At 43.0% G+C, this 10985-nt stretch overlaps 1 protein-coding gene across 1 annotated transcript in view; it reads right to left on the minus strand.

Moving 5' to 3' along the window:
* Window positions 1-10740, minus strand: part of CDH6 (cadherin 6) — a 109807-nt gene extending 99067 nt beyond the window's left edge. Inside the window, exon 1 of the mRNA XM_051611468.1 lies at window positions 10677-10740. The gene's annotated coding sequence lies outside the window, so the exon portion shown is untranslated. The remainder of the gene's footprint in view (window positions 1-10676) is intronic.
* Window positions 10741-10985: the final 245 nt, after the last annotated feature.

Consider the following 10985-nt stretch of genomic DNA (forward strand, 5'->3'; position numbering starts at 1 on the left):
ATTGGTACTGTTGTGTTATCCTACAATAAATTACATAGAAACATTCCTGTCAAGAATAAAACTCATTTGAGACTAAAAAAGCAATGTCACTGCAAGGTTATTTTCCCTGTTGTTCCATAGGATCTGTCTATCACACACAATGTCTTACATTTCCATCATGTACTTTGATGGGGACAGCAAAAGTTTCCTAGTACGGGGTAACTGCCAAGTCTGCCAAATTAAAGCTGCTTTGCAAATTGCAAGAAAAGAGGTAAGGAAGAAAAAGGATAAATGTTTCTTTCTTATTATTCCTTAATAATATTTGTCACTCAAGTGTTCAGATCTTTAGACTAAAGAAATAAGAAGCAGTCATTTCCTTAGTGCAATGCCTTTTCACTGTATGTCCAGAGTAGCTTGTTAGCATGCTAATTGTTTCATTTAATATGCAATACAGAGCACACTTACTACTTTGAAGTGTTTATTCATGATGTCATGGATATTAGTGTATATTTCTTAATTACACAACTGGACAATCTTTTCTCCCCTTCAACTTACACTTTCTGTTGCTTTGATTGGTTTCTCTAACTAGCCAGAATAATCATTTTGCTACACAGAAGCAGATAAGGAAAAAAAAAAGAAGTAAACAATTTTAAAAGCCATTTTAATTTAATAACAAATTGGGCGCTGTACTTTGTGTTAAATTAGCATTGCAAGCCTCATATCAATTCAAGGCAAGGTTCCTTGCTCACTGTTGCTTAATTAATCAGCCCTGTTTCCATCTAAATGAAAAGTTTTCTCTCTCTCCCCTATCATCTCTAATATCTCATTTCAGACAGCACATCAAGTTAATCTTGCTTACATTAGCAACTTACTTCTAATGGCTCAGCTCGGTTGTTTACAATAATTCACCCTATCCCAGTTTGCAGCTGAATCCTACTTGGTCTCTGCTCTGCTTGGATAGTCGGAGCCAATGGTAAACCAGCAAATGCAGCGTGAGCTCATCCAGCCCCATGACGCATTGTGTGAGGACAAAGGCCTACTTTCAACACACTGATGTCTACTGAACTTCTGGCTTCCTGGCGTGTCTGGTCTTCCCAGAGGCAACATGGCTCCTACGGACACAGTTTAGTGGTACACCTGCCAGTGTAAGGCTGACAGTTGGACTCGATGATCTTAAAGGTCTTTTCCAACCTATATGAATCTGTGATTCTAACATGTACAGAGCTGGGCAAAGGACCACGAACAACAAATGAGTACTGACCAGTCCAATGGAAGAAGAGAAATAGATAAGGGAAGGAGAACATGGAAACAAAGTTGGGCAGTGCCTGAAAACATGTCCTCATTACCCTGTATACAACACATCCTGTAAAGAAAGCAGGAATAACCATGAGTCCTGCACTACTAGCACTAATGTATATACAAAATACCAAACCTTCCACCATGTCATTTTTGAAGGAAGTGAAGAATGGGACTTGAAGTACCAGCTGGCCGAGTATCTCCTCCTTGTGCTCACCCCACCCTTCCCAGAGCTGGAAACTGCTGCATCTGCCATAATCTGGTATTTTCTGTTACCAGACTAACCAAGCACACTAAGTTTGGGATTTAACAAAAGATCTCTGGTGTTTTGGATTGCACCAAACTGGCCCCAGCCAGACACTTAGTGAAGCTGTAGTCACTGGTAGCCATTCAGTCTATGTCCTCGCTGTTGCTACGGTCAGCCTTCAGAAGTCAGTTTTCTGGCTGCCTCCTGGGGCTGGGATTCCTGCCCATCTCAGGATGTGTGTTCCTACCCCCCACCTCCCCGGACGGCACCACTGCCCCAGCAGCTCTGTCCCATGGTCACCCACAGCCTCTGAAATGTAACAGATACTTGCTCAGGTCACAGCTCGAAACTAAATCTGCACCTGAGGTGCCTGCATCACATGAAGGGTGGTTTTAATGCCAGTTTGACCAAACAGAAATGCTTCTGTAATAAACACAAAATACACTTAATATTAAATGAGTCATTTGAAGATGACAAAATGCCTTTGTTCCTGAGTAACCCCTGTATTTCCTTTTGCACATCCCGGATTTAGGGTAGTATTGCAACAGGAAATAAGGACGTGCAGTGTATTTTAACCTCCTAGATTTGCAGCAACCAGCTCCTGACCTCTCATTTAGCAGCCTGGTTGAAATTACAACCTGTTGCTAAGGAAAACTCTGTCATACCTGAAAGTAACTGTGATATCAAGTGGCTTTGAGATATCTGACAAATGAATTACGGTAGATTAATGAGAAGCCACTTTAGAAATCCTGCAAAAGCCACCCTAGCATGTTACAATATGATAATACATTTTATTTAATAGCAATATAAAATCTCTGCTGAGAAAAGTGTGAGCATGTTTTCATGTTCTTTTGCTTTTCTTTTTTTCCAAGAAGAAAAGAAATAATTTCTCGAATCAAAGTGCTCGCTTTTGTTTCTGATGGGAAATGCTGCTCTGAAAAACACAAAGCTGCTTGAGATTAGATTGTCTGCAGAATTGTGCTGATGGCTGTAAATATTAATAAATAAGATACAATGGGCCAGCTTTTTTCTCAGATGCTTATGCACTGCTTCCTCTTAAGCACAGATGACCTGAAGACACAGGCACCAGAAGGAAGAATCTGAGCTAAGAGTTGGATTTGGACACGTAACACACAACGACAGTTGCACAAAGGAAAAATGCTCCTGCTGTGTTCCAACAGACGAAGACAGTGAGTGGCAATCTCAGTCCAGTCCTCTGCATCCCTGCTGCAAATGCCCCCAGCTGCCGATGTAGAAAGACAACAGAGAATCCATCTCAGTGCTGTACAAATGAGCCAAGGCTATTTGCTGAAGGGGATTCAATGGTCATTCCTTATACAGGTTTTTTTTCTATCTCACTTTTCTTAGTCTACTATTTAGGGAGACCAAGTATACATATCTTTGGAGGTCACAGTTTGGTCATCATGGAAATAATTGCAAAGTTATAAACACTTCATTACAAGATCTTGACATCTTGATCCAGGAAGGCACTTAAGTATTCAAACAGTCTTGTGGACTTCAGTGCAGTTCACTGCTATGTTTAAAAGTAAACTGCTCTGTGACCAGGTACGATAAGGCAGAGAGAGAAGAACACTGCTTTGTTTATAGCAGAAATAACTTGGTAATTATCAGCAGTGAGAGGAGAAATACCATAGCAGGGCATTCATATTATTTAGACTTAAATGGAGTCTAGATGAAATACAGAGTTTTATAAAACTGGTTGGCGCAGCTTGAATTACTTTAAGAGATGTGGCTGGTGGACTTTAAAGTTGCTTCTGCATCTTTTCCCCTTTCAGCAGTGACAGCTAAATTGAGCACCAATTTCACAAAAGGAATTTGCTCCCTGAAAGGGATTCTAACTCTATATATTCTTGCTCTGTGATCTGCCAGAGCACTTTTCGTACTGTAAAAACGAGGAAATAGGCTCTCCTGAATTCTTGTAGTGGTTGATCAGTTTGCAAGGCCAGCTCCAAAAGCACTAGGGCATAGTAGGTGGCACAAAGCTGAGACCCTGGTACTATTTGGATCTAACCCTGCCATATAATGTGTAAATTTAATGTGTCTTTTTAATGTGTTTTTTTCTATTTCTCTATTTATTTATACTAGGATCAATACCCATAGCAGGGGTATTTTTGTATGCCATGCCCTTATTCAGGTAACTTCCCTTTGACTCACCTTCTTAACTATGCACTAGGAATACTGCTCCTTAGATGTTTACAAAGCAGGGGTGCTTTGAAATTGATTCATAAAAGCATGGCCGTGAACTACAGAGAGTGTGGTGTGACCTTTGTCCGCCCCAAACCATGGGCAGCAGCATGCAGAAAAGGCAGCCTTTTATGAGACTTTCTATCCCATTCTCTCCCACAGGCATAAGTAGTTGGGAATGGATGGGGCAGGGAACAGTAAAGAAACTCTATGGCCAGTCCAACCAGGCCAATGCAGAGAGGAAGGTCATCACTACCTTGCTTGGGGACAGCTCAGATTACTTCCTCCTGGGAATAAGATATTCGGTTTTGTCCCAGAAGGCTTTGGAGCTACCAGCCTCCCCCTTCCCCTTCATGCAGAACACGGCTGAACAAACAAGGAAAAAACATCCAGAAAATCCTTTGGGAAGAGAGTGTCAAAGTGGCTGCAAGGCGTCCTTGAGAAAAATAATTGCCTTTCTTTTGGATGAAAAAAGAAACTCAAATCTGATTTTTTTTTAACCCCCCCCCCATTCTTTGATCAGCTCCAACAACTCGAGTGAGCAGCAGAGAGGCAGGAGGGTTGACTGCAAGCTGTACTTGCTGTAGATCCCAGCTCAGCATCCCTGCTGTGCTTCGGCCTCCTCGTGTGACCTTGGGCAAGTCACTCACCTCTGTTATGATTCGCCTCCCCCCCCCAGGTGCAAAACAAGGCCAATTACACAGGCCAGTCTCACAGCAGAGCTGTGTGGTGAAGAAATATTTTTTTAGACATTGTGAAATACTTGAACAGCTTTTAAATGAAGACCCCATGTCGTCTACTATGCCTCGTCCTTTACTTGAAGCAAGACTCCCAAATGTCCAAAGAGCATCTCACAGTGATAGTGTAATTTTTTTTGGCAGGATACTATAAGCTACTTAGATTTCTTTTGGTCCATGAAGTAGCTTTTCTTGAATAATAACTGCCAGACTAATGACACCCTAAGGTTACAAACCACCAGGCACTCAGAGAATCAGAAGAGAAGTGAGGAAACAGATTTCACCTAAATGCTTAGGGTAAAACTAAAAGCAACCGTGCTTTAATTGTTTTTGTTAATGTATTGGAACTGGGGGGGGGGACATGAGGGAGGAGGACACGTGTATCTTACTAAGTGAGAGAGCTTTCTCTCAGGTGAGAGTGTCAGTATGGAGGTTGGCCCCCATGCTGCACAGTGTCAGCACCCCAGCTAAGGCCCACAGGCACATGTGGTTCTCCCACCACCCACCGCCTCACACGTAGGACAGGTCTGGATCCCAAGACCTTCAAGAACAGAAATTGGAGTTACTGTCCACGGCAAGTATTTCGTTTGAGTTTGGTCTTACCCTTCACACCAAAGCAGAGCTACATGTTAATGATCATGTTGATTAAGAAACCTTTGTGCTAATAGACTCTATTAACTGACAATTGAAATGCAGCAGTTAGGGAGCAGGCAGCTCTGCCTTACACCCAGATAAGCACACACCTGCAGTACCTGGGGAAATTCAACCGGTATTTAATTTCTGTGCTGAGTTTCAGTTCCTGCTGACCCTTATCCTAGGTCCTCCTGCTCTGGCTCTGTGATGAGATGCAGAAGTGGGAACACTGGAAAGATACATCACCTATTATCTCACAGGCAGCTGTAAACACTACAGCAAGATAATAGAATTAGTTTAGCTGAGAGGAATTAAGGTACCCAGATAGTAAGGGACTGATCTCATTCATAAAGTGCTCTCTTCTGTGTATTGCAGTGTGTCACTAGGGAAGAACTGAGGGGTTATGACGGGCATTTATGTTGCAAATCAAATCTAATAGTCATGTTCTGGCTAGAACTAAGCACTTTCTGACTATATATAAATGCATATGTATATCCTGACAAGACAGGCTAATTAATTGATACAATATTTGCCCACAATGCCAGAATAAAGCCATTATTGAACAGGTAACTTAAAACTTAGCAAGGCTGGCACTGTTCCTGACTGTGACCAGGTGGAAATGTATATGCCCTTTTTTCTGTGCACTTGGCAAAGAGGAGAGTATGGAGAGGGTGTCTTGTGGCTGGTTGTGAAGAAAGATAATGCAGTATCAGTGTAATCTTGGATGTTTCATCACAGTGCTATTACGTGCTCTGGCACGGTCACAGTTAACCAATCACTTCTTTGCTTAAAAAGCATCTTTTTGGAGGTCCGTCACCATAACTCATGAAGGACACCATGCCAGACCTGTCTTTTCCATCCTGCTAGGGCTCACAGGCTCCCCTCACCAGAAAAAATGCAGTTTCCCTTCCCCACTAGCATTGCTCCTCACCACTGCTAAAGGAGCTGCAGCTGCAGGGAAAACTGTCTTCTCTGGTTTGTTTTGAATGAGGAAAATGCTTGAGGAGTGGGCAGTTCCATAAGACTGGATATACCAACCAGTAACACTAATTCATACCACTCTAAACAGTCCTAAACTACAATTATCCTAGTTTCTTCTGGGAATGCTCCTCTTAAACACACAAAAGCATAAATATATTCATAGTATGTGTTTGGATCTTCCAGTGCCAAGCACATAACCAGGAAAATAAATGAAGTGGAAGACAATGTTAGCAACCAGCCACAGCTGGAGCAAGTACAGGAGATGGTCATGGGTGCAAGGAGGGATCACGCTGTCTGAAGTAGGGAAGAGAAGCTGCTGATGGGTGATCAGGATTAGGACACACAGCAGTGCCCTGGAGAAGCTTAGGAACCTGAGGCTGGATGGAGTCCCAAGAAATATTGGCCAGTCACTGTGGACTGATGAAAGAGAAGCTCAGCCTGAGATTCATGGCAATAAAAAACCCAAATGGATGTGAAGAGAAGTACTCAAACTAAAACTTTAAGAATGCTTTTATTCAGCACTTTCTCCATCTAGTTCCACTGCACTGTCACTCACAACATAACCCAGAAAGGATAACTTTTTCTGCTGATGTTCTGCATTAATTATGCATTCTTCAAGGGTGTTTTTAAAACTCAGACAGGGACTAATAATCTGCCCTGTACCTTGTGTTAAGCAATAAAGACAGTTAACAGCTTGGTTTAATCACACCCTCTACACATTCCCTCTACATTTTGTCTCTCCCCATCCCAAATGAAACAAGGTGAAATGTCATAACCACCTCTCTCCTTACACAACCTAGTTTCTCCAGACCCCTCAGAAAGGGCTGCCATGACTAAGCAAGCAGCATGAGGAGACCAGCTGCTACTGTTTTTTTATCTCAAGCAGAACACATTTTAACTTGAGAAGCATGTTTATACTGCAAGGTGAAGCCTGCACAGAGTCAGCAGAAGAGACTGGGATTGTTGGCACACAGAGCTGTTCATTTCAGGTGCAGAAGGGGGACTCACTTCAAAGGTTTATGTTGAAAAGGTCCTGAATTTGGCCCTACATGGCAGTCAGGATAATCACAACAAAGTTTATCAGTCCTATTTCTGAGAGTTTTGAACCCAGGTAATCATTTTGAAAAAAATAAAAGGAAAAAGAAGTAAAATTAGAATGATGCAAAGCCTTTGAAGAAATTGGAATAGTTACTGCAGCTCACTAGGTCTTTAAGGGGTTAATGAAGAAGTCTCCCTAACACCCAGCTTCCAAGGCACAGCCCCTCCATGACACTTCTTGTATGCTTACGATAATCAAAAGATACTGAAAACCAATTCTGCTTTATTCTGTTGTAATTGCCGCAGAGCCACTAGAGGAATTGCAGCCATTATGCAAGATGAGGCACCATCACAGTGGGGCCTGCTGTTTCCAACGGATTCTTCCCACTCGTTTTTATAGATTTCAGCTACCTTTCATTTTAGTAATTAGCCATCATTTCCAAGGAGATCCATAAGCAATTTCCTGCCCATCTTGAGCCATAATGCTAGAAGATTGCACTAGAGAGAGAACATGGTTTCAAAGTAGCCAACAAAGGGCAGACAACACACTGAAAAATTCAGTTAAATAAGAAAAAGACCACCATTTCATTTAACGACAGATAAATGTTGATGCCCTATAGATCTGCTTGACCACTACACAGCATACAAGCATCCACTGGAAAGCCCAAGAGTGATTCCTTCCAAACCCTGAAATACTGCAGGAGTCTGTTAACAATCAGCAAATCAGTGTGCTGAAATCTTCAGTCAAAGCAAAAATGATGTAGTGGACTTGGCAGGTTAGTGGACTGGAGGGAGAATCCTGCCCCAAGAAACCCAGTGTGTCCTTGAGTAAAGGGCTGCTCGTGGAGAGAAGGTGCTCTGGCAGGATCTCAGCTGGTGAGAGCACAGGCACATTCATAACTTCAATCAAGTTTGCATTAGTTTTGATATCTTCAGCAGAAAGGATGAAAAAAAAAAAAAAGAAAAAACTCACAACATTTTTTTAACGTGTGTGTTTTCCTTTCAAGGAAGTCTCTCAACTAAATATTATTGAAACAGCAGATGGCAAAACACAAACTTTATGTCAGGGAAGGCTGTCTTGACAGGCAGGTTACCATTTGCATGGAGACCTGTGCAAAGGAGGGAGGGAAAAGTCAGAAGTTAAGATGCACATTTCTAGCTGAACAACTTTTTTAGAAAATTATAACCATGTCTATAAATATAATATTTGGAGGGCTGGCATAGAGATATGCTAGAGCTGTGAACTGGTGTGAAAAGTAAAATACCTAGAGAGGGACTAATAAGCCCCTCTGGGGACCCCAGCTCCTTCAATGGCTGCAAAGGGTAATTGCAGAGAACTACAACAGGACTGAATCAATGCCATTTTCCTTGAGGGGGGAAAAAAAAAGAAGAAAAAAAAAAAAAAAGTACTGCTGTCTCTGATTACGTTATTCTTGAAAGACTGGCTGTTTTCCCCCCCCTCTCCCCAAGCTCAAAAGTCAACTGCAAGCCACTAGAAATATGTCCAGAAAGATTATGGTGCAGCTGAAAGCCAGAAGCATATGAGATTATATATCTACCGGTGCTGTGTCAGATAACATCTGAGAGGAGAGGAAAAAGGGATTCAGCCCTGCAGTCTTTATTAGCATCTTTGGGCTGCTTAAAGGAGCTATCCAATTGTGTCATTGCTGCTAGGCCTTTAAAACTCCATATATCCATGATAAAGGAATCTACTTGATCTTGATCACAAGCCTCCAAGCCCTATCCGACTCTCCTGTGACTTGCAAACTTATTGCCCTTAAACAGGAATTAGAAAAAAAGAAATGAATAGGGATGCACCATTACCCATAGCATTATATTGCTCAGGAACAGATGTTAATCAATTTTATGGAATGCTTTAAGTAATATGCAAGCACTTTTGCACAGAACTGACTGCATAATAGAGATTTCAGCCCAGCAAAGACATGAGATAAGCCTTTATCTTGACTGGGAGAGTTATGTCCATTTTGATTAAAACCAAAGAGGTCTGCACAGTCAAGCAATTTTATTCCTTTGGAATTATGTTATTTCCAGGGTGCTATTACACATGGTTCTATGACAAAAGGGAATGGAAATAACCTTGCACTTGATTGTAGTGTTCTCCTTGCACATATGTTCATGTACATCACTCAAGAAGCACACATGTAGGAAGTATGTAATTTCCTCAGGGATTTCTGAACAGGTCAGAACAACTGTGCTCTCTATTCCAGCTGTGCTAGAAGAACCGTAAATCTGGAGGAATTACTGACCTTATACTCTGTAAGACATTTTTGCTACACAATCTCCCATGCAGTACTAATAGAACTTTAAAATCCCACACCATACACAAGTACGAGGAAAAAGGTGTCCCATCTTCTCAATTTGTATAAAAGCAGCAGATGTGCCATCGTGCAGGGAGTAATTTTGGTCATTAAACTTCTTGATCCTTGAATGTCATCAGGAGTGACTTAGGTGACCGTCCACTTGCACTTACAAAGCGCTGCATTTAACTCTCCATAAAATATGGATTTTATTGCAGCAGTGACAAGTTCCTTCCACAGCCACTGACCTCTACTGCTATTGCTTATCTCTTGACCCAACCTTTTGTATAAGAATACGTATATATCGTAATACATACTGTTTATTGGTTTCCCTGTGTGTGTGGATAGAGGTTTTATGCATGTGAATATAGAAGTAGTTCAATCTTTCTGACATACAAAGTATGTTACCAGCTCCTTAGAAACATTTACAACATCAAAAAATTCAGCGCTTTCTTTCTGCAATTATCCAACTTCTCTCCTGTAAAATGCCTGTACGCCTACCCCCTTTCTTCCACCGCCTCCATCGCTCCTCAACCCGCTCTTCTATCAAATAAAATATTTCACATTTGTCAATTCCTGTAACGTCCTCAGATCTGCCCCCTCTGCCCCCTTCTTTTCGCTGAGGGAGCGCCTCATTTCAACTGTGCTCTACATTCAGCTCTGCACTTTGCCTCGGATTTTGCTCATGATCCAAACGGTTTTGTCCTGTATGCGTTTCGCAGCAACTAGGCAGTGACAAGAAACCGAGACTGATTTTTTTTTTTTTTTTAAATTCTTATTTTCTAGTTATTCATCACGCTTCTCCTTTTGTTGTTGTTATTATTTTTCCCTTCCAAAAACACACGACCCTCCTTCCGCTCTCACCACCTCCTCTCGACCGAAGTGACTCGCTGGTGATAACAAATCCCAAGAAAACGCCGCATCCCCTTCGCCTGACTTAAAGATGACAAGCAAACGAGGTCCCCGCACGCCCCCGAGCCGCCGGGCACGCCGCGGAGCCCCGGGAGAGGACAGCCCGGCTCCGCGGTGGGGTGCGGAGCCTTCCTCAAGACAGCCGCCAACTTTGCAAAATAAGTGCTTGCCCCCCCCCCCCCCCATAACCCCCTCTCCCCTTTAATTAGCATTCCCGGTAAGCACGGCAAGAAGAGGTGGGGTGGGGGTGTGGGGGAAAGAGGAAGGCGGCAGCTGGCTGGTGACAGCTGGAACTTGCTCCTGAAGAGGGGCGAAGCCGCATCTCCTTACCGGCTCGCAGGGACGACGGGGCCCGGCCTCGCCCGGCTCGGCGGCGCGGCGGCAGCGCGGCTCCCCTGCCCCTTCTCCCCGCCGCTCAGCCTCCCCGCCTCTCACTGGGGCTCCCGCTCGGCCAGCAGCACTTTTTAACTCCAGCATGCAGGCAGCCCAAGCTGAGAGGGCTCTCTATCTGATTGGTTTCCATTCAGTGCTCCTGATTAATAAAAAAAAAAAAAAAAAAAAAGGGGGGGGGGAGAAAAAAAGGGGGGGGGGGGAAGGGGAATGGGGGGGGTGAGCATGCCAAACTCCTCCCTCTCTCCC

This window comes from Apus apus, chromosome 2, assembly GCF_020740795.1.
Source record: "Apus apus isolate bApuApu2 chromosome 2, bApuApu2.pri.cur, whole genome shotgun sequence".
NCBI lineage: Eukaryota > Metazoa > Chordata > Aves > Apodiformes > Apodidae > Apus > Apus apus.